Source organism: Ictidomys tridecemlineatus, chromosome 2 (assembly GCF_052094955.1).
Source record: "Ictidomys tridecemlineatus isolate mIctTri1 chromosome 2, mIctTri1.hap1, whole genome shotgun sequence".
Classification (NCBI taxonomy): Eukaryota; Metazoa; Chordata; class Mammalia; order Rodentia; family Sciuridae; genus Ictidomys; species Ictidomys tridecemlineatus.
This window is the reverse complement of record NC_135478.1, coordinates 54,958,047-54,979,482: the sequence shown is the minus strand read 5'-3', so window position 1 is coordinate 54,979,482 and position 21,436 is coordinate 54,958,047. Positions and strand designations below refer to the sequence as shown.

At 43.2% G+C, this 21,436-nt stretch overlaps 2 long non-coding RNA genes across 9 annotated transcripts in view; one reads left to right on the top strand and one right to left on the bottom strand.

The window, feature by feature from the left end:
* Positions 1 to 21,436, bottom strand: part of LOC110599119 (uncharacterized) — a 285,629-nt gene that overhangs the window by 257,234 nt on the left and 6,959 nt on the right. The window lies entirely within an intron of this gene.
* LOC120891390 (uncharacterized) lies at positions 2,662 to 16,969 on the top strand. The gene is made up of 4 exons (XR_005735751.2): positions 2,662 to 3,572; positions 4,152 to 4,337; positions 12,814 to 12,881; positions 16,628 to 16,969. It is a non-coding gene; the product is annotated as an uncharacterized LOC120891390 (long non-coding RNA).

Genomic DNA, 21,436 nt, shown 5'->3' with positions numbered 1-21,436 from the left:
TCCTGTTTTCAGTGTCTCTGATAGCTATATCTGAGTATCTTTGGGGACTCCCAGGACACATGTATCCTGTTGCACATTTGGAAACTAGTCGGATCCAAGCATCAAAAAAGAAGTTACCTTCCCTGAAGTTATACCGTGTACCCAGCTCTATGACTAGTAGTTCCCTGAAGTTATACTGTGCACCCAGCTCTATGACTAGTAGTTCACACCTAGTGGTTAGCTCATTTAACTGGTGATACATAATGAACTCAGAAACATTTTTCCCACTGGTGGTGTGTGATTTTATTTAATTACAAAATTAATATATGCTTATTGAGCAAATGTGGCAACATTGAAGACAGGCTACAGGAGTCATCTCCCCATCCCCCTGAGGGAGTCACAGTTCAATCTGCTTTCTTGCATGGACATTCCCATGTTTAGGCTTTCCAAAATCTAGTTATGATGATACTCTGTGTAATTCTTTTTTGTGTTTTAATATTTTTTAGTTGTAGTTGGATACAATACCTTTATTTTATTTACTTATTTTTACGTGGTGCTGAGGATCGAACCCAGGGCCTCACACATGCCAGATGCTGCTCTACCACTGAGGTGCAGCCCAGCCCCTCTAGGTAAAATTCTAATATACATATTTCACATGCAATTATGCATAGTTGCATTTATATATAATAATTTATTTTTTCAATTAACACTAAAAATGTTTCTTTTTTGTTGTTGTTGCTAGGGATTGAACTCAAGGGTACTTAACCACTGAGCCACATCCCCAGCCCTTTTTTGTATGAGACAGGGTCTCGCTGAGTTGCTTAGGGCCTCACTAAGTTGCTGACGCTGACTTTAAACTCACAAGCCTCCTGCCTTAGCCTCCCCAGCCACTAGGATTACAGGTGTGTGCCACCCTGCCCGGTCTAAAAATGCTTTTTGACAGGGTATTATTCCATTCTCTTTGAACAAATGCATCTATGGCTGTATTATATTTGTCTTAATTACTCTCATGATGAGCTTGACATTTTAATCAATTTATATAGGTCAGGAGGGGAAATTACACTGTCCTTTTCTGTTTAGAAAAAAATAAAAGATCCCAGCGGCTTGGGAGGCTGAGGTAGAAGGATCACAAGTTCAAAGCCAGCCTCAGCAACTTAGTGAGGCCATAAGCAAGACCGTGTCTCAGAATTTGAAAAAAAAAAAAAGTTTTAAAAGGGTTGGGGATGTGACTCAATGGTTAAGCAACCTTGGGCTCAATCCCCAGGATTAAAGGAAGGAAGGAAGGAGAGAAAGAAAGAAGAGAGACAATGAAGAAAAGAGACAGAGAAAGATTAGGCCATGCAAAGACATCAAAATCATTGAAACATATATTATTTCATTGTTAAATTGCCCTATTTTCCATGAATGACTATGAATTTTATTAAGTACATTAAAATACATACAAATTGATAAATGGGACTAACATCTTCTGGTTTCCTTTCCACTACCTCAAAAAATAAATGAAACATGAATTCCATGAGTTCCATATGCACCTTCAAAAGATGAGCCAGAAAAGTATAAACAGAAGGCTCTCACAGCTGGTGTGGAAACAGTCATTTGACTCAATGTATTAGTCAGGTATGGCTGCTGTAACAAAACACCACAAGTGGAGTTCATTTTCTCCCTGGCTGGATGTCCCAGATCAAGGAGCTGGCAGGTCCATTTCTCCTGCAGCCTCTCCTTGGCTCACAGATGGCTGTTTTGTCACTGTGTCCTCACATAGTCTTTCCTGTGCCTGCACATGTCTGTGTGTAAATCTTCTCTTCTTATGAGGACTCGGTCATACTGGATGAGGGCCCACCCTTGTGACCTCATTTTACCCTGATCACCTCTCTAAAGGCCCTATCCCCAGATGCAGTCACATTCTGGGGTGCTGAAGGTAGGACTTCCACATCAGAATTGGAGTGGGGGACACCATTCAACCCATAAAAAACCTTGGGCAAGTTTAGCCATCTGATCTTTCCTTTTCCTCTCATGCTAGATGTCTGATTAATAAAGAATCTTCCTTTTAAAAGAAAGAAAGAAAAACAGATGTTGTTTCTCTCTAACACTCACTCAGCCTACTCTACTCAGAAAAATTTTTGAAGTTCTTTTCTTCATTTGAAGTATCAGATCACAACTGCACTGGGCAGGTTTTCAAATCTTGGGTAATATCTCAGACTAGCAAGGGGCACAACTTTTGCACTAAATTCCTTTAAGAAATAGCCCCAGACTTTCTGCCATTTGAAAAGGGAAAGAAAGGAAAGAAAATGCTAATAAACAAGGCTGCCCCTGACACTCCTGAGGCCATATTTTTTTCAAACCAACTTCTTAGTTCCTGATGTCACAGAATCATTGCCCTTCAATGGTCTCTTAATCGCCTGTCCCCAATGAGCCCCAGACCAAAAATAAACCCTATTTTCTTCTTGGCACCAGATTATAGTGTTTCTGCCTAAATGTAAACACCTCAAAAACCTCTCCCAAAATATCTCCTAATTAAAAACACAGTGAAAGAAGACACCTAACTCTGTAAAGATTTCATTCCCCACCAGCCACTCCAAGGCTAGGAAGAAGTGGGTTTGACATGAGCCGGTCCAGAGAAGGCTATGCTTTGAAGAAACAACCATCCCATCGGCCCTTCTGTTCTTTGATTTCCACAGGAGACACTGTGAGCCATCTTGTATCCTTTTTCCATATCTTTTGGTGGAATCTAATCTCATTTTGCTAAAGGTCGCCTCCCCTGCTCAGCCTGCCGTGCCAGCGGGGATGCATGTTGCATTTTGACCCAGCGCAGAGTCCTCTTGAGCTTATTCACATGAGACTGCTGAAAAAGGCCAGTCTCCCTGAGAGAGGCAATATCCCCTTTCCCTGGCCCATGTGCCCACGAACATCATTCCAAACAGTGGCTGTATTTCGAACCAGGTGAGTGGTTCTGAATCTCCTGGCTCAAGAAATGCAAATAGAGGAACTCTTCAGTAGGGTGACGGGAATAGAGTGGGAAAGCCCACGTTTTCTTTCTTCTAGATGGTCATAGTGCGGTTGAAATGTAGGACCTGGGCTTCTCCTGTGTCCTGGCCCTGGGCAGGCCAAGGCAGCACTGGCTTGCTGTGTGGACCACAAAAGACCTCACCCTTGGTTGGGAGCCTGTCTGCCATGATCAGTCCAACCACCAAAGAGGACAAACTGTGACTTCATTCAGGGTCTGTGATCTCCTTCTGTTAACACAGAAAAAGAAGTTGTCCACTAACCGGACCCAGCGAGGACGTTCCAGGCCTTCTCCTCTTCTGGCTCAGAGCCTGCAGAGCAAACCCCAGTGGGCCCACCCTACAGAAGAACACCAAGTGGAAACAGTTGAGCGCAGAGAGTTCAGAGAAATCCCTAGAAAATCCCCTCGAGAAATTACCAGCCAGTGCGGTCACTGATGTCACTGTTAGCACAACAACATTTACAATAATTGGTAACGTGACTACATAGGAAATGTCCACGTTCTAAAGCGTCTTTACAGGAAGATAGGGATTGATAGAACGAATGAAGAACCATTGAAAGAACAAATAAAGCATCAGAGAAAGGTACAGGTAAGATGTTGACATCTTACAGATAAATCTTAAAGGTTGGACTCTTTTTCATAAAAGGTGATTTGGAAAAAAAGAAATGATGCCTGTGTTTGTTACATCATTCCAAGCATTTTAATTGTCACTTTTCCCCTCTGGAATAAGAATAGCTTCTGGGCACGATGGCATGCCTATAATCCCAGTGGCTTAGGAGGCTGAGGCAGGAGGATCACAAGTTCAAAGCCAGCCTCAGCAACTTAGCAAGACCCTTAGCAACTCAGCAAGACCCTGTCTCTAAACAAAATATAAAAAGGGCTGGGGATGTGGCTCAGTGATTAAGTGCCCCTGAGTTCAATCCCTGTTACCTCCGGCCCCTGAAAAATTTAAAAAAAAAAAAAAAGGATACTAATATTTTCTAAGAAAGTTTTCGGAGCTCCTGAGTCCTGGATAATGAGCCATTTCAGTTTGCCTATGATTGACAGGACTGCTAGAATATGGGATTTAGGGTGCTCATACTGGGCCAGGCCCAAGACAGCCAGGGTGAACCAAATGGCTCATGTTCCTTTTTACCTCCCAATTACAAATGCATACTCCATTTTACAGGTGAGACTCTGGACAGCTCAGCTCTGATAAGGACTGTCTAGTCGGAGGCCCGAGGGCCCACGTGGATCCCACCTGGCAATCAAAGCAATGATCACAAATGTTGTAACCAGAAGCCACAAAACCAAGTTACGGTCAACTTCCTTTGACCTCCCCTGGGAATTTCGTGGCCCATTACTCTGGGCTAAGGTAATCCACTTTGTCCCTTCTGTGTTTAGAGAAGATACAAAGAAAATAAGAGAGGAAGGGAGAGAGAAATCAATCTTCATCAGCAAGTGATTTCCTCCAGAGGCACCTTTAGATCATTAGTATAACAAAATGCATTTCTTTTTCCAAAGTCTGTGCTAAGGTTGAGAGAACGACTTTAACCACAGCATAAACGAGGGCCTTCAAGGGGTGAGGTTGTGAATTGCCCATCAGGCCAAGGATTCATGGGTGGCTGCCTTCTTTTTATTTATCTCTGAGAGTTCCCTGACTCTCCACCTGGGACTGCCTTTACTGATATGCATTTTTCAGTTTAGCCAAACCCTGAAGTTACAGGCAAGAGGAGATTTAATAAGCTGGGGGAGGGAGCATTCACGAATGTAATAAAGGTTTTCCCAATAGTAAGTCAAGCATGCTTGTATACTTTAATTGAAAATAAATACCTTATAAATGAAGCATGTAACTACATACAAGACCCATGAAGAAAATGAATTGATTTTCAATTAGATTTGATAATGTGAATTTGTAGGGTGTGATAATTTGGGACATCTCTTTGGCTCTCCATGGTCTTTAAAATTTGGCAAAATTTGTCTTGAGGGTTAAGCTTTCTTTTAGGGATCTGGAATTGAACTCAGGGGCACTTAACCACTGGGCCACATCTCCAACTCTTTTTTTATTTAGAGACAGGGTCTCACTGAGTTGTTTAGGACCTCACTAAGTTGTTGAGGCTGGCCTTAATCTCATTGTCCTCCTGCCTCAGCCTCCCCTGTTAACTGTAAGGCTTCTGACACCACATTTCCAGCTTTATTTTTCTCTGTTCCCAAGTCTTCTTGTTGAACTCTACCTCAAACATTGTCTTAGCCCCGCACCTTTACTGGGTGCTGCTGGAAACCTCCCCAAGGCTTTAGCTCTGCCATGAGACCTGCCAGGGACACACCCAGCACCCTCTTCTCCTCTTGCTTGGTTTTATAGCACCCTTTTTTAACTTGGGAAGGAACTATCCAGACCAAGCTCAGTCCATCAGTTGAGTGGAGGTGAGACCGTCTTTCACTCCAGAGGCCAAAGGAAAAATGACCATGTTGTCAAAAGGGAGCCCTATTTGTATATTTTGCTGGATTCATCAGGAAAAAAGATACTTCATTTTTTTTTCTGGACAGATGGACTCAATATCAAGGTGAGCTTTGCAGAGCTGCTATCCATCTTTACCTAGACAGGAAATAAGTCTATCAGAAAACAAGGTCACACAGGGTAAAATAACCCCTAAATGGAGAGACAGCTCTCTAATGGGATCATAAGGTATCTGGATGCATCTGAACCTGAAGCAGGATGCCCTGCATTTTTTTTAAATTAGGTAAGCAACATATTTACCTATTTTTACTTCAACTAGTTTGAGTTGAACCTCTGTCACTAAAAACTAGAAAACACAAACTTTTGGATTATGCAAACTCTTCCAGCAATTATGGATTCATCTCAAAGGTCACCACTTTCCTGAAGCTTCTTTAGCCTCAACAGAGGGATGACCTTTTTTACTTCAAAATATTCTAGGACTCAAAGTCTTCTAGTACTCTGAGTATTTCTCATGATGTTCTTGTCATCTACTTTGGGTTAAAATTATATATCAATGTCATGAGACTCTAAGCACCTTGAGGACAAGGACTGGGTCTCTTACTTTTATTCAGCATGGTCTTGCACACAGCAAGTGCTACTACCCGTCTGTAAATTTCATGGGATCAAATTTACTTTGCAGGTAAACAAGTTTCTTTAAAAAATCCTTCTGCTCACCCAAGGATAACATCCACACCTACCTTACCCAGAAGTCAGAAGGCACTGAGTCAGGAGAGGTAAAAAGGCATGATTGTGGAGAGAACAAGCTAAGGTGTGTTTATTTCTACACCTTCAACAACACGATGACTATGATTTATAATGTGTGTAGAAATCCTGTCATACAGTCAGCAAGGTAGAGACTTGAAAATTAGGTGCCTCGTGAAGTTTGGTGAAAGAAGAAACATATTTGGTTTTTGTCTCTGGTTTCTGGCAAAGAGCACCTAAAATTTCCTGAATGATAAGGAGGTTTCCTTTGCTTTTTTTGGTGATTTTTTTTTTTAGTTGTAGATGTTCATAATACCTTTATTTTATCTATTTATTTTTATGTGGTCTGAGGATTGAACCCAGTGCCTCACACAAGCGCAATACCACTGAGCCACACCCCCAGCCCTATCTTTTGTTATTTAAAAGTAAAGTCTACAAACTCATGAGACCTTCAAAGTCCTGGGGTTTCCAATCCTCTCAAGGCCTGATTGTTGTATTTGATTTAATTGTTCTATTTAATCAAAAGAACTTTAAATGATTTGTGAACAGCAAGAATGATGTTGAACATGACAAAGAGGTATGCAATCATCAAAATGATAAGGTGTACAAATACAAAAGTATGACTAAGATATAATTTTAGGAGAAAGTACAAGAAAAGAAAATAGTATTTCTCCATATCAGTATTAGTGAGTAAAAGTAACAAATACATCAAAGGATGTTGCCAATAAAGTGGCAATGTGCAAAATGGGAGAAAATATATGGGTCTAGTATCCAGAAAATATAAAGAACATCTACAAATCAACAATAAAAGGCAATTGCACAAAAAATGAGAAAATAATTTGAGTAGATATTTAGAGTACATGTACAAATAAATGGTCAGCAAGCACAGGGAAAGATGCTCAACATCATTTGACATGTAAGAAATGCACATCAAAAGCACAAAAATTGAAAATAGCCTGTGTTGGAGAAGATGTGGAGAAATTGAACACTCTGAATATTTCTGGTAGGAATCTAAAATGTTTCAGCCCATGTGGAAAACAGTTTGGCGGTTCCTTTAAAAGTTAAACTTATAATTACCACATCATCCAACAATTTCACTCATAGGCATATACAGAGAATTGGAATCAGGGACAAAGAACAGATATGTGTACCTGAATGTTCATAGCAACACTCTCCACAGTATCTGAAATGTGGAAACTGCCCAAATATCTGTCTTAGATGAAAGTATAAACAAATTATGGCTTATACACATAATGGAATACTATATAGCCACAAAAGGAATGAAGTACTGATACATGTTACCATGTAAATGAACCTTAAGAACATTATGATACATGAAATGAGCCAGACATAAAAAGTCACATACTACATGATTCCATTTCTATGAAATATCTCAAATAAGTCCACAGAGACAAAATGCAGGTTGGTGGTTGCTAGGGGCTAGAGAAGGAAGGAAATGGAGCCAACTGCTTAATGTGTCCATTTTTTAAAAAATTGGTGTAGGGTGGAGGATGATGAAAATATTTTAGAACTAAAAGAGGTGGTAATTGTCCTCCTCAGCACCTTCAGTCCTGTCCTGTCAGTCACCTCCACATAATACCCATGGGCCCCATGTCCATGTTGGTCATCTTCGCATCACGGGGGCCCACAGATGTGCCAGCTTAGAGGGGGGAGGTTCATTCTGACGCCCTATTGGAGAAGATCCAGTCCATGACTGGCTGACTCCAAGGCAGTTCAATATGGTGCAAGGGCGTGGGAGAGGGACACTAGCTGCTCAATTTGTGGCAGCCAGAAAGCAAGAGAGAGAAGGAAGCAGGCTCTAGGGACAAGAGAAACACTCCCAGGGACCGACCTCCTCCAACTCACCCCCACCGTAGCCCACTCGGCTCTCCAGGCACTGACCCACTGATGAGGTCAGCACCTCAAGATCCAGTCACCACCTAAAAGCCCACCTCTGGACACTGCAGCCCTGGGGCCAGGCCCTTAACACGAGCTTTCAGGGACATTCCAGATCCAAACCCTCACAGTGTCACACCTGTACCTCCCAGACCACATTTCTAATATTTTTGCGTGACTTACATTGAAAAATGTTCACCTTTAAAAAATATTCATACCATTTAATTTATCATATATTTTTTAGTGTGAAACATTAGTATCATTGTTTCTTTTGAAAATTCACACAAGAATGAAAGTACAAAATTTTAAAAATCCCCATTGTTCTGTTACCTAGAAAAAAAATATATATATTGGCTTTGTACACACATGTGGGTACACCTACAGGTATACACAGTCATGGGTGGATACATTATATATATATATATATATATATATATCTTGCTATATATATTTTTTCTTAATAACGTTGAGTAATTTTCTCTGTCACTAAATATTTCAAAATAGCACTTATTTTTTGTACCAAGGATTGAACCCAGGGGTGCTTAACCACTGAGCCTCATCCCTAGCTCTATTTTGTATTTTATTTAGAGACAGGGTCTCACTGAGTTGCTTAAAGCCTCACTAAGTTGCTGAGGCTGGCTTTGAACTTGAGATCCTCCTGCCTCAGCCTCCTGAGCTGCTGGGATTAGGCATGCACCACCATCAAAAATTTCATTTTTGATCAAACAATACACAATGTGACTTAAGTAATAACTGAAGTATATAGAGTGCCTAGAGGAAAATCTCCTGCCCTGATATATATATCACACCATCCCCTCTGGGCATGACCAATACTCACAGCTCCTCATGAATCCTTCCAGATATCTATGCATTCATAAATATTAGTCTAAATGAATTATTCCTGTACAATATCTTATTATTTTCCACCTACTGAACTGTTTGGACATAGCATCTTTATTCTTCTTACAGCTGTATACATCTGTATTGTTGAGTGTTATGTCCTTACTCAGTCCCCGTTGGATGCATATTTAAGCTGCCTTTAACCTTTAGCTGTCAGAGACAATGGAGCTGTGAATGATCTTGTAAATATACCACTTTACCTACCAACAGGAGAGAAAGAGAGTGTGTGTGTGTGTGTGTGTGTGTGTGTGTGTGTGTGTGAAGTTAAATTACTAAGTCACTACATTTAAGGATCGTAAAATAATATTTTAATATCATTAAAAAAGAAATGAGAGAGCAAGAAGAGAAAATGAAACATTAGAAAGCTGGTCGGTCTGGTGGTTATTCAGTGGTAGGAGATGTCCCGTATCTTCCAGGTTGCACATGTCTGGACTCCCTGGGGGACTGTCCCATTCTCCCTGGTCTGCTTAGGTGTTTAGAAATATCCACCCATCAGGGGTGGGAAGGTGGGAGCTGGAAACCTGGTGGCAGAGCGGCCTCCACCCCAGAGCAGTTGGGGCAGCCCCAGGGCCTGAGGGCAGTAAGGAGAGTTGGACCTGCCCAGGGACAGCTGGGCCTTGAGCCCCGTGGTGACGCCACAGCTTTCCCTTCATAGTACAAGACGGGGACACCTGTAGAGGTGGAGCCTGATTTTCCAGAGGGGAGACCATCTCCCACACCAGGGATCTGCTCCTCAAAGCCTCCATGTGAGTCTTCGTTCACCATCCCGCCTGGTCCTGTCCTGGGGAAGCTGACCTCAGGTACTCGAGGAAGCCCTTTTCGGAAGCAGGTCCCCAGTTAGTGCCCAAATCAGAGTTGTAGACTGTGATGACTTTGGTCAACGTGAACACGTCCACGAGAGGCAGACCCCAGAAGCCCACTGTGGCCCTCCATCACTACCGCTGAGAGTGACTGTTTGCTGTCACTGACGTTCCATTGTGGGGGACCTGGGCTGTACTTCTGTATCTGGTCTCTCTCCACGTCAGGTAGAACCTTGCTGCAGCTTCATTTTCTTCCTACTGTCATGTGTAGCTAATTAGAACAAATTTTTTAAAAAGTGCCTCTCAGAACTATTGCATTGGGCATTAAGTTCCTAACGTGCTATTTCAGGGACACCCGTAAATAAGCATCCCAACACTTAAAGCACATCGGGCCCCTTAACTCCGAGGGAGCTCTTGAAGGCTGCGTGGTCTTATTTCTGTCTTTATTTCAAGGACCCAACATGGAGCCCATCACCTAACAACTGCTCCCATGACACAAGTGTCCTGGGCCTGATCTTTCTTTCATCTCTTCATTCTTTTATTCTTTTCTTTTCTTTTTTTTTTTTTTTTGGTACCGGAGATTGAACTCAGGGATGCTTACCCACTAAGTTGCTTAGGGCCTCGCCAAGTTGCTGAGGCTGGCTTTGAACTCATGATCCTCCTGCCTCAGCCTCCAGCTAGGATGACAGGTGTGCGTCCTGGCACCAGTTTCCTCTCCTCACTTCTCAACCACATGGTTGGTCCTCCCCTGCCTGCCCAGCATTTGAAAGGCTCAGTCCGTCCCTAGGCCTTTGTTCTGGGCCTTCTCTTGTTTCTCTGGAGTCCTTGCGCTGGTCAGAAGCCCTCTTCCCTAGCTGCACATTAGAGTCACCTGGGGAGGTGATTTGAAACCTCTAGTGCCCAGGCCCCCTCTGCAGAGATTCTGCCTCTCTGGGTCTGTTCTGAAGGAGCTCCCTGGTAATGGCACCCCGCTCCAGCCTCCCCAGGCTGTCTGTTATGGGGCTAGAACAGAGAAGCATTGCCCAAGACCAGGATCTCCAACTGGGGCCCCCAACCAGCGGGCATCTGCCTCCTCTGCAAAGTGTTAGACATGCAAATGCCTGGGCCCCACACAATTGTTCCAAGTGCAAATTCTTAGGCCCTCAGAATCAGAAACTGGGGGTGGGGCGCTGCAGGCCATTCTGAGGCCTGCTGAGTAAAGTGTGGGAAGCTCTGCCCTGGGGACCTCCTGCCCTCCTAGGAATTGGGAGCACACAGAAGACCACCTTCTCCTGCTGACCAGCCTGGCCTCTTCCAGGAACACCAGCTGTCTTTCTGGCTGACCTTCCTCCACAGGGTCTTTCCAATGTCCCCAACACATTTTCTCCTCACCAAACTATTTTTCCCAATTACAGTGATTGGCACCAATCTCCTGAGTTGTGAGAGACAAAAACTTGGGAGTTTGTGATCTAACACCTGGGAGGTGACCTCACACCAAGGAGGTACAGAAAGGTAAAGAAAGAAGGCTCCCTCAGCCTCCCACCCTTTCCCCTTTTCTGGAGAAGACATTGGGACTCCACTCCTCATGAACTGTGTGTCCCCAACAAAGTCCTGATGTGGAAGTCTAACCTCCAGTGTGACTATATTTGGAGACTGGGCCTTTCAAAGGGGATTAACAGTGAGTGAGATAAGAGATGAACTCTAATCCAGGGAGGCTGTTGGAAAGGCCTGTTAGATCACACCGAGGTGCCTGTTACAGGCCACACCCAGGGGACTCTCAGGACACCAACCTGTCCACACTCTGATCTTGCACTTCCAACCTCCAGAACTATGAGAAAATACATTTCTCTTATCTACAGCAGATATTTTTTTTTGGGGGGGGGGTGGAGGTGCTGGGCTGTTCTGCTTTGGTAGCCTGTGGACATTTTTAGGTGTCAATTGGACTGGGCCATAGGGTGTCCAGACGCTTAGTGTGACATTATTGTATTTCTGTGAGCGTATATCTGGATGAGATTAATACTTAAATCATTAGACTAAGTAAATCAGATTTCCCTCCCTCCTGTGCCCTCCTCCAGTCAGGCCTGAAGAAAAAGATGGCAGAGCCCCTTCCAGAGTGGGTGCATTCTTCCTGCCTGCACACTGGGATGCTGGTGCTTGTACTTCGTACTGGAAGTGAAACTGTGGTTCCCCCTGGGTCTCAAGCCTGCTGGATTTAGATGGGACCCACACTGGGGCTGTCTGGTTCTCAGACTCTGGACTCACACTGCAACTGTCACACCCTCTAGCCTGAGCCTCCAGCTCAGCCGGAAGACACTGGGACTCCACTCCTCATGATCACCTGGGCCCATTCCTTATGCTAAGTCAGCATGTGTACAGCTTTACACACACATGTGTAAATATGTGTGTCTACACACTCGAACATATTAACTCTTTTCATTTTTCTGGAAGACTCCAATTAATCCCTAAGGTACAACATTAGTAGACAAAGACCTCCCCTCTTCCCAGTTGTTCATCTTCCTCACGGGATAACTGCTGTATTTAGCTTCTTACATAATCTTTCAGAGTTTCTTTAGAATATAGAAGCAAAATGAGGAAATGTACCGCTATTTTTTCCATTGCCCCCCCCAGACATTCCTTTCACAGAGGAACTACATTTCCTTGTCTGGGTGTTTTCTGATTCATTCACTCAGGCCCTCCCCGTTTATATTTTTTGTGATGCTTGCCATTAGAAGTGATAATGCTATGGGGAATTTTGTATAAGTCATTTTCTACACAAGCAAACACAACCGGTATGTAAAATGTAAAACGCCAGGTGGGGGGTATGAGGGCACAACTTTGATGGATCTTATCAGATTTCCTTTAGATACGCAACAGCCACGCATAAGAGTTCCCTGGAGCCTTAGTAATGGACTGTGTTCCTCAAACTTTTAGATTGTGTGTGTCTGGTAATTGAAAAGTTTGGATTGGTACAATCTGAATTTTTTCTTTTTAGGAGTAAAATGAAGTATCTTTCCAAAAGTCTTGGCCATTTTTATTTTCTTTCTTGCGAGATATCAATAGTAGGTTTTTTCTTATAGGTGGAAGGAAGGATCTCTCCTGTTATGACCTGAAAATATTTTTTCTGAGTTCCTCATTCAATTCTGATGTAAGTATGATATGCTGTGATTTGTAGGTGTCCCCCCAAAAATGCATGTGTTGGAAACTTAATCCCCAATGCAACCATGCTGAGAGGTGGAGTCTCCGGAGAGATGACAGGGCCAGGGGGGAGAGCGTGTCGACTTGACACCAGTACTGCAGGTGGATAGGGGTACTGGCACCCCTTTCTTCTCTGCCCTTCTGCCATGCCATGTCCTCGCCATGTTGTGACGCAGGAAGAAGGCCCTCACTAGATGCAGCTCCCTGGTGCTGGCCCTCCAGAACTGCCAGCCACGGCCTTCCTGGGGTTGCAGATGACCTTCTCTGGCATTCTGAGTAGCAGCACAAAGTGAACTAAGACACACTGTCTCTTGTTGTGTGCAATTTGTTTTTATTTGCTTTATAACTAGGTTAAGTGTTTCAAGTTTTGGTCTTTTTTAATGGCTTGTGGGTTCTGAGTCATGCTCAGAGGCCTTCCTTATGCCACAATACAGAGCTGTTACTCCTGCTGTCTCCTCTCGACAAGTTTGATTTAGTTTTTTACATTCAATTCTTGATCATCTGATATGGACAACACACGGGTTAAGAGCCTGACATACAGAGTCCACTTTATCTGCATGTGTGTGTTTGTTTTTGTTGTTGTTGTTGTTTGTTTTCTTTTTTGTACCAGGGATTGAACCCAGGGGTGCTTAACCATGCAGCCCCATCCCCAGCCCTTTTTTCTATTTTATTTAGAGATAGGGCCTCACTGAGTTGCGTTTTCACAGGTGACTATCAAGTTCCTCTCAGCACCCAGAACTGAGTGAACTGTGCTCCTAGTCTAACTGAGAGACCATCTCTATCAGAACTAAGTCCTCACCGTGAGATCTCTTTCTGGATTTTAATATTCTCTTCCGTTGGCCTGTCTGTTCATTTACAACCCAGTATGGCCCAAATTCATTATGAAGGATTTCTGTTCTGTTTTATTACCTGGCATTCTTTCTAGATTCTCTTCATTGTCTACATCTTTTGGCTTTTCTCAAATAAAACTTTGATTTGTCTCAAACAAAAGAAAAATAAACAGGAAAAACTGTATGGAGAATCTAATCATTTTATAGACATCTATTGCAGAGAGGGGCACCTTTGCAATAGTCTTACTCACATCTCCTGAGAGGTCTTGAATGTTTTGAAATGTTCTTCATATAGGGCACTCGCATTCCTGTTCCTTTGTTTCTTCCTTTTTGGTCCTGGTGATTGAACCCAGGGATGCATTATCACTGAGCCCCATCCCCAGCCTTTTTTATATTTTCTTTAGAGACAGGGTCTCACTGAGTTGCTTAGGGCCTCACTGAGTTATTGAGGCTGGCTTTGAACTGGCAATCCTCCTGCCTCAGCCTCCCGAGCTGCTGGGATGACAGGCCTGGGCCACCGTGCCAGGTGATTTTTCTTGCCATTCTCTATGGGGTTTTGTTCTTTCATATTCTCTGGATAATTGCTATTTATATATTTGAAAGAGCAGTTTCTGCATAGTAATTTTAGGACTCCTTGGTTTGTGTCCCCATTACTTGCCATGACATCCTTCACCAAGTCTTGTTGATTCTACCTCGAATAGATACTTGAATGTGCCTGATTCTTGGCAGCGCCACTAACACATATGTTTCACCTTACTTCAAGACACTGATTTCAGCCAAGCCTGGTGGCGCATGCCTCTAATCTCAACTGTTGGAGAGGTCGAGGCAGGAGAATCACAAGTTCAAAGCCAGTCTCAGCAATTTAGCGAGGCCCTAAGCAACACAGAGAGACCTTGTCACTAAACAAAAATACAAAAAAGTGGGGCCTGTCATATGTCATATGTCATATATGGGCACCCTTATACCGAACAAAAAAGGAAAAAAACACACAGATTTCTCATCCAGACAATTGCAATATTTCGTTAACTCCATTCTCCATACAGCAGCCAGAAAGATCTTTTTAAACACAAAAAGAACACTGTCTTAGACACTTGTATGTAGCTATAACCAAGTACCTGAGGCTGGGTGATCAGTAAAGAAAAGAGTTCTTTACTTTGCAGTTCTGGAAGCCCCAAGAGTGTAGCAGCCTCATGTGTTCAGCTTCTGGTGAGAGCCACATGCGGCATCAAACATAGTCAAAAAGCGAAAGAGATCACACAGCAAGGAAAGAGGTACAGAAAACCAAGGGAGCCCCACGGGGGGTCTATAACAACCTGCTCTTAGAAGCTATCTTACTCTCATGGGAACACCCTAATCCCTCATGAGGGCAGCTCTCACATGATCCACCTGCACCTCCCAACAATACAGCAGAGACCAAGCTTCAAGAGGTCTGAGCCACAGAAAGCATTTTTCTGTTCCCTTATCTAAAATACTTCTGAGGCTTCTCCTTGGATTAGAAGGAAATGCAAACTCCTTCCCATGAAGGTGAAGACTCATTCTGTTCTAAACTGTCTCTTCTCATTTCTGGAATTGGAGTGACCAAGGCTTCTTTGGATTCTCAAACACACTACCTTCTTTTTCTTGACTCCCTTTTAATCTCTTTTACAATACTCAGTAGGATCATTCTATACCTATTTATGACTTACTGATTTTGTGTACCTCTTCCCCACTCTGCCACCTGCAAAGTACATAGAAGGTGTTCAATAAACATATTTAGTGAATGAATCCACAAATATCTTTCCGGTTTATATAGTCAGAGCTTGGAAAGCTTAAATACATACATATATTTGTGTATATGTGTGTGTGTGTATTTTTCCTGTTACATAGCTTTATTCCCCATTCATGCTTTAAATCCCTGATTACCATCTGTCAAACGCTTATATTTCTAAGTCACTAGCTTCCTCCAGAAGCCTCATGGCCATAATAAATCTCTTCTCAGCATTTGTTCCCATGTACATAAAATATATAAGGTTATTTTCAAATAATGAAGTGCATATTGAATGTTACAGAAAAAGGTAAGGTTATACATATTTATGAGAACTTTTTTCCCTAAGAGTAATGATACCACTCTATATTTTCTTTATATATTGTCTCTTTATTTAAAAAGAAAAACATTATTTTTCTTATTAAAAGTTAATTTATTCTTGGTGTAACAATAAACAGTATGGAAATGAGGAAGTCTAAATGTAGAAAGAAAAGATCTCCATAATTCCCAGTCCCAGAGAGGACCAGGGGTCACAGTTGAATGTATATCCATCTTTTTAGACTTTTTAAAATGCACATCATATTCTAGCACAGGCTGAGAATTCATTATTGTTGTTTTATTTCAATTTTACTACTGTTGGGCCCAATTAGAGGAACAGCTCTGTGACTTGGATTCTGAACAATACATCTTAGATGTGTTTATGTGCTAAACATATGGCCTTACCTGGTTTCTCTCTCTCCCTCTCCCTCCCCCTCTCCCTCCCCCTCTCCCTCCCCCCCCCCTCTCTCTCTTCCTCTCTTCCTTTCTTTCTTTCGATTGAACTCAGGGGCACTCAACCACTGAGCCCCATCCCCAGCCCTTTTTATATTTTATTTAAAGACAGGGTCTCACTAAGTTGCTTAGGGCCTCACCAAGTTGCTGATGCTGCGGGATCCTCCTGCCTCAGCCTCCCGAGCTGCTAGGATTACAATCATGCCCCACCACACCTGGCTTCCTGACCCTGTTTCAACATTTGCCTAGTATTTCATTCACCTACTGTCCCTTGAAAGTCCCCTTCCCTCTTTACCATGTTAGTGCTGGGGGAGGAGAGAGTCATAAATTTGTCACGTTTCTGTTTTTAAGGACTGTGCTGCTCTTGGACACAAGGCCGAAAGTCTGGATCAGGGAAGGAGCCACTTCTCTACTTCAACTTCCATGTTGTTGGAGGAGGTATCAGAGCAAATAGAAAGTTCCTAAGAACCAGGTTCATGTTCAGAATCAATGAGCTAAGTGAATTTGTGTTACCTCCTGTCATCGGAAGGTATCTAAAAGGAAGTTATACCAGCAAGTTCTTATTTTTTTCTAACTCCCTGTTACACAGAGCCCAGGTAGCTGAAATTTATTCCTGTTACACTGCCATGAATGCCATCAGTATGGACTGTCAGACCTGTTTTCAGTGGGGAATAAAAATCAATGCAAAACTGATTATTTGGCCAACATCTGATAGGGACTGGAGAAGGTGCTAATTGCTAGGCTTACATTTCAGGAAACAACTTATTTTGTTGTATTGGTGCCAGTTAATACAAAAGCCATGCTTGGTGACTACACCATTTCCAACTAGCATTAATCTGATGTCACATAATCTCATTACCAGGTCAGGTTGGTACATGGGACACACCTCCATGTTTGCACATTTCAAATTTATGTACATTAGTTTGGAAAATGAAACTATTCTTCCCTGCCTTCAGCGCCTTCCCATAGTTTCTAGTAGAGTAGCTAAAATGATTTGAAAAGGTCTTTGAAAAGCTTCTTTGTCGAGGGCACCTCAAATTAGCTCATCCCAAAGAATTCAAAGCCTGTGCCATTTTTACAAGTGTTTATATAGTGAGGACCACATCCAAACAATACAGGGCCCTGGGCTGATCTGGAGACAAGGGAAGGAGGTTCCCAAGAATTGGTACAGCAATGAAGCCACTGGAGAATGAGGCTCCCAGGGCCAGTCTCACAGGTGAGTGCTCTGCCTTTCCAGAAACACCTTCTCCTCCTCAGTCCCAGTGGGCCCGAGTCCAGAATCCCATATTAGTGACCGACTCCCTGAACCCCATCCCTGAACCATCCCCTCTGGCCTAGTCCATCCCAGCGTCCCCATATCTGAATTCCACATGTATTTGGATTTCTACTCTTAGAAACTACATCCTTAAGCTTCCCAGTTTATCCTGTGTAAAGCCCAATAAAACATAAACGAGTACAGGCCCTGGAACCTTCCATTCAGCACCTAGCAGTGCAACTTGGACCAAGTTATATATCTCCTTTGTACCCTCACTTCCTCCAGTGAAAAGGTGGGCTAGTCTGTCTAAAACTAACAAGTAAAGGGAGGAAGAAAAGGGGTCTAGCAGCATTCTCTTATCTCCTTGGTTTGGCAGAAGGATTAAATACAGTATTATCCATCATTCCTGGAAATACCCATTATAATCAATATTATTAGAGCAGAAAACCTATCTGGCATCAATGGAGCAGAGGTGTTTGTTTTTTTTTTTTTTGAATGACTTATTTGCATGTATGAAATGTGCTTACCCTAAAAAAACACTTTTTTATGGACAAAGGGAAATGATGTTATAACTATTTAAAAAGATTCTGCTGGGAACAAAAACCTACTTGAAAATTACTAAATTGGACTTATATGAATTGCTCATTTAAGCAGATGGTAAGAAAGAGAGAGTAAATCTGTTTTCAATTTTTTAAAAATCTTTAAGAAGATGAAGGGGCCAACAGCAAATAGAAGCATGGAAAGCATTTTGCAATCAAGGACACGCAGGCCCTGGAGGAAGGAAGAGACCACCCTTCCTAACTAGCAGGTAGTGAGGCTGCTGACTTCAACCACGGAGATCACTTCCTCCACACCAGGCTCCAAGCCAATGCTGTCACCACTTTAGTCATTTTCCCGGCATCTGGGAGGCCAGGAACCACTATGACTCCCCTTCTAGGACACACAAAGGATGTGGAACCTGCCCAGGAAGAGGTCTCCTGCCCGCTGTACTGAGCAGGTAAGGATGCTCCCACGATCCTGGTCACCGTGGCCCTCAAGCAGCCCCTAGAGAAAGCCGAGCTCTGGAAATATGTGGTTCCAGGAAAAAAGGAATCCTGGTGATGTTGATTAAAGCAAGACTTGCCTCCCCAAGAGAAATGACACTGTAAGAAACAGAAATGAGGTACGTGGGTGTGAAGAGGGACTTCTCTAAATTGAAAGGAGTACTGCCTCTGAAAACTAGAACCAAACTGGCGGCAATAGTTCGCTCATTTAGAAATATTGGTAAATACCCACCATGTGTCACAGGGACTGTTTTAGTCTTTTTTTTTTCGGGGGGGGGGCAGGGGGGCTGCTGTGACCAAAAGATCTGATAGGAATAACTAGAGAAAGAAAAGTTTATTTTGGTGCTCACAGTTCCAAAGGCCTCAGGTCATAGACACCTGGCTCCATTCCTCAGGGCTCAAGGTGAGGCAGAACATCATGGCGGAAGAGTGTGGCAGAGGAGCTGGGCATGGGTGGTGCATGCCTGTAATCCCAGCAGATGGGGAGTCTGAGGCAGGAGGATCTTTAGTTCAAAGCTAGCCTTAGCAACGGTGAGGCCCTAAGCAACTCAGTGAGACCCTGTCTCTAAATAAAATAGGGCTGGGGATGGGGCTCTAAGCCTTGCATTGTATCACACATGAGCTTCTATCTAAATCGAAACTATAACAGGTATATATCAGCTCAGAAGATAAAGTTGGGCTGAGGATGTAGCTCAGTGGTAGAGCGCTTGCCTGGACTGTACGAGACCCTGGATTCAGTGCCTAGTACTGCAAAATAGATAAATAAATATTAAAAAGAAGACAGACTCGTCCATTGCTCTCATGCTTCTTAAAGTCTAACAAATGCCACCAGCTAACCCAACAAGGTGGGAAAAGTCCTGGGCTCGGCAGGCATTTGCCTTCTGGTGGGCCTTACCAGAGTCCATGAGAGCCTATTGCTCGTAAAAAGCTGGGTTAACTGAACTGTTGAAAAATCATGACACTGCACTTGGACACACTATGTTTCCATCTAATTTGGCTTTAGTGTGAGCATGGTCTGGATTTCAGCCAGAAGTCCGGGATTTCCAAGTTCTGTTGGTGATTCTAATGTTGAACCCCAGGTCTGAAGATCTCATTTCACGGGATGTTAGAGAAGATAGCACAAGGATTTGAGGCTCTAAGGATAAAGTCTCAAATTAAACATTTGTGGGATTCACATATGGGCTCTGAAGCCCGAGCAATAGAATTGAGGATAGTGTTCTGGAATAACAAGAAATAAGGCTTAACACGGAGCATCCCTTCCAGATCCACCCTGAGCCAGTCATGAACAACTGGAGCAACAACTTTCTGAGCATGCTCCAGAGAAGCTCTTCAGAACTTGGGATTTAGCACTAGAAGAAAGAGAAATATTCTCATAGATCATATTTACCAGGCCAAGTGCAAGGGCTGAGCCACCAAGAACAATTAGGTAAAAGGCTCTGTGTTCCTTACGCTGCTCCAAATAATGGAATCACACACTTTGCGGGTGAACCAATCCCTGTGCGGACCCCAACTCTTCACATTCTGGCTCTGTGGTGTTTGGCAAGTCATTTAACTTTGCTAAGTCTTATTTTCATCATAAGTAAAATGAGAGCAAGTGGCAGGATTGCTCAGAGAACCCAATGATTAGCACATAGTAGGAACTCAAAAAAGAGAATCTAATGTTATTGTCACCATTAATCAAATACTTTCTCAACATTTATGCTCCACTGGAAGTTAGTAGTACGAAGACTGTTAAAAAAAAAAAAAAAAAGTATAGCTGGGTGCAGCCGTGCATGCCTGTAACCCCAGTGGCTGGGGACGGGGACTGAGGCAGGAGGATCAGGAGTTCAAAGCCAGCCTCAGCAACTTAGTGAGGCCCTAAGCAACTCAGGGAGACCCTGTCTCTAAATCAAATACAAAATAGGGCTGGGGATGGGGCTCAGTGTTCGAGTGCCCTGAGTTCAATACCTGGAAGCAAAACTGGTACCAAAAAAAAAAACCAAAAAATGTACACTAAGGCCATTTGCCCACATGGCCAGCAAATACGATACCATTTCTCCCCATTCCCATCCTGTGAGTAAACTAGATCAGAGAGGGTGATACCCAAGGTCACAGAGCTCAGCCACCCTCAGTTCCTCTGAGAGACTCCACTCTCCACAGTCCGGTGCTCTATGTTTTCCCTGAAGTCACCTGCTGCTGACTGCTCAGGAAGCCATTCACTGGCCCACTCTGCTCTATCATTTGGGTGTGGCTTTCCCTTTCTGTGGAAATAGATGGCTTTACTTCAGGTCCCTTCCTGCTGCTTCAGGGGTATTCAGCAAACAGGGTCATTTGTGATGCCGTCCCTTTCATTTCCATCCCTCAGATTATCTCGGGCTAGTGACTGATGTCGATTATCACTCCTCTGGGGCCCAGTTTTCAAGAAGAATCAGCCAAAGACGACTTCCACTTTAACCCACAAAAACATTCAAATCTGGTAAAGCCCCAGGAGAGGGGAAAAAATGGGTTAAAAACTCTTTGTTAATTCCAAGTAACCACAAATTTCTGCATCTTTGAGAACAAACTTTTGTGAGGGGTCAATTTATTTTCAAAATCCACTTTCCCACCTGGCTTGGTGGTGCACGCCTGTAATTCCAGCAGCTTGGGAGGCTGAGGCAGGAGGATCGTGAGTTCAAAGCTAGCTTCCACAATTTAGCGAAGCCCTAAGCAACTCAGTGAGACCCTGTCTCTAAATAAAATACAAAATAGGGCTGGGGATGTGGCTCGTGATTAAGCGCCCCTGGGTTCAATCCCCAATACCGAAAGAAAAAGAAAAATCTACTTTCCCTTCCTGGACTCCATTATTCTGTATAGTTCTTTATAGAACCAGACTCCAAACTGATT